The sequence below is a fragment of the Pteropus vampyrus genome, unplaced genomic scaffold, assembly GCF_000151845.1.
Source record: "Pteropus vampyrus isolate Shadow unplaced genomic scaffold, Pvam_2.0 Scaffold22363, whole genome shotgun sequence".
Taxonomy (NCBI): Eukaryota; Metazoa; Chordata; class Mammalia; order Chiroptera; family Pteropodidae; genus Pteropus; species Pteropus vampyrus.
The window spans coordinates 1-2,310 of record NW_011911144.1 but is presented as its reverse complement, the minus strand read 5'-3'; the positions used below and the strand labels follow the sequence as shown (position 1 = coordinate 2,310).

At 39.2% G+C, this 2,310-nt stretch overlaps 1 long non-coding RNA gene across 1 annotated transcript; it reads left to right on the top strand.

The window, feature by feature from the left end:
- Positions 1-467: 467 nt before the first annotated feature.
- Positions 468-2,186, top strand: LOC105311035. Its single transcript, XR_897606.2, has 3 exons — positions 468-605; positions 1,666-1,757; positions 2,008-2,186. It is a non-coding gene; the product is annotated as an uncharacterized LOC105311035 (long non-coding RNA).
- The last annotated feature ends 124 nt before the right edge of the window (positions 2,187-2,310 follow it).

Below are 2,310 nucleotides of genomic sequence, written 5' to 3'. Positions count from 1 at the left end.
CTTCGTAATTCTTAAATATGCAGGCACTTCTTTGGAGTGTCCTGGAAAATCGAAGAAGGCAAAACATAATGGTTCTATTTTCCTTTTGACAAAAATGAACTTCGATAAGTAGAGCTATAGTTTCAGAACCCAAAGTTTCAGGAGTTTAGAAATTTATGTGAGATACGTTGTAAAATCCTAAATAGAGGTTAAGATTTGAAGGGTTATTCTTTTATTTGACTTATACATTGTGACGTTGCTGTGAGATTAGATACTTCTAGGAAGGCAATGAGTTGGCTTCCATGAAATTACACTGTTTCTCTCACTCCATTTAGAAGCAGGAAACAGCAGTGAACGCATGTGACATTCGAAACAAGCAATAGGATTACCCTCAACTCAGAATGTGGTTTGGTTTATGACATAGGGCATCAAAGGTTCCAGCAGGGAGAACATAGGAATATAAAGTCTCTGAAGTTTAAAAGGAAAATCATGTTGTCATCTATTCCAGAAACCCATCGTAATTGCTAGCTGTCTACACAAAGAGTATGCAGGCCAGAAGAAAAATTGCTTTTCAAAGAGGAAGAAGAAAATAGCAGCAAGAAATATCTCCTTCTGTGTTAAGAAAGGTTAGGAAGAATCACCTTTTTATTCACCATTAATTTTACAAACACCCACTGAACATCTGTGTTACAGGCACTATCGTACCTGCTGAAGCATCCGTTCATTCTACAAATATTATTTGAGTGTTCCAAGGACTGTTTTAGGCTCTGAAAAAAATAATTACGAAAGAAATAAGCAAGTTTCCCTCCCCATGGATTTTATAGCCTAAGAGGGGTCAATAAACAAAAATAACTTATCAAAGAAGTTATTAGAGGTCACATAGGCAAGTCTTATGTGGAACATTCAAATATGCGAAATGAAGTGTGTGACTTGGGGCTGCATTCTCTTGGGGTTAGGGAAGGCTGCCCTTGAACATTGACAGTTAAGCCATGACCCCGGTGATAGAGGGAGCCAACTAAGTGAGCATGAAGAGGAAAGAGCACCGCAGGCAGAGGAGGCAGTGGGGGGGTGCGGGGGGGCGAGGGGGGAGCGAGGAGTCAGAGAAGCCAGCAGCGCCAGATTGGGTACAGCTTTGTGAAATGCAGCAAAGAGTTTAGATTTTGTACCAAGTCGTTGGAATGCTACAGGAGGGTTTTTAGCCAGCAATTCATCACCATTTAATTCATATTTTGAAAAATATACACATTGGCTATCGTTTGTTCATAAATTTGGATTGTGGACTAGTTAAGAGGCTTTTATATCAATTCAGAGGAAAGATCATGGTGGCTTAGACACAGGTGGTGGAATTTCGGATGGAGAAAAACGTCCCTGACTTCCCAAGTTTAGGAATCACTTATCTCTGTACTCAGCACATTAATCATCTACTACAGAAAACAACCTGGGCTCATTTTTCATTTAAAAAAGTAATCTGGAAAATAAAGGACAGATGTATTGACATCAAATCCGTAAGCTTTTCACTAACATTTTACATAATTGTAGGCGTTAAATGACATGTTTGGGTGACATAGATTGCATATATGTTATAATTTTAAATGGCACTGAGGAGTTATTGAAGAAGATTATTGAAGGAACAGTTTTACATTAATCAATATTTCACTTCCGATATTGACAGTGATTCTCTTTCAGGTGAAATACTGGGATTGCTAGGACCCAATGGCGCTGGTAAAAGTTCATCTATTAGAATGATATCTGGAATCACGAAGCCAACAGCTGGAGAGGTAGGGAAAAATGAAGAAACAGTTTCCATTCCTAAAATAGAAATTTCATGATAAACATAGGTTATATCTTTGTCAGACTGTACTTTTAGTAGTTTAAATAGTTTTTAATAAGAAATATAAGAAGCAATTTTTATAATATTTCCTGATGCTCAAAAAATGTCGGCATTTATTAGCCATATGCCAGTTTCTTGAATAATTGCATGATGGGAGACAAGACCACATGCATTTCTAAACCAGTTTACTTTCTTAGGTGGAATTGAAAGGATGTTGTTCAGTTTCGAATAATCAGGGAGACGGCATGGTCAAGTTCCTGGGGTACTGTCCTCAGGAGAACGTGCTGTGGCCCAGCCTGACGGTGAGGGAACATCTGGAGGTGTTTGCAGCTGTGAAAGGCCTGAGGAAAGCGGACGCCACGGTCGCCATTTCACGGTACAGAGAGGTCATGTGATTCCTTCGTGTCCAAAGGCAGGGAGGCTGTACGTTGATGATGAATTCACTAATAAAGAATAGACAGTAGAAGTGATGTCTCCACCTTTTCAGATGGTGTCAGTAG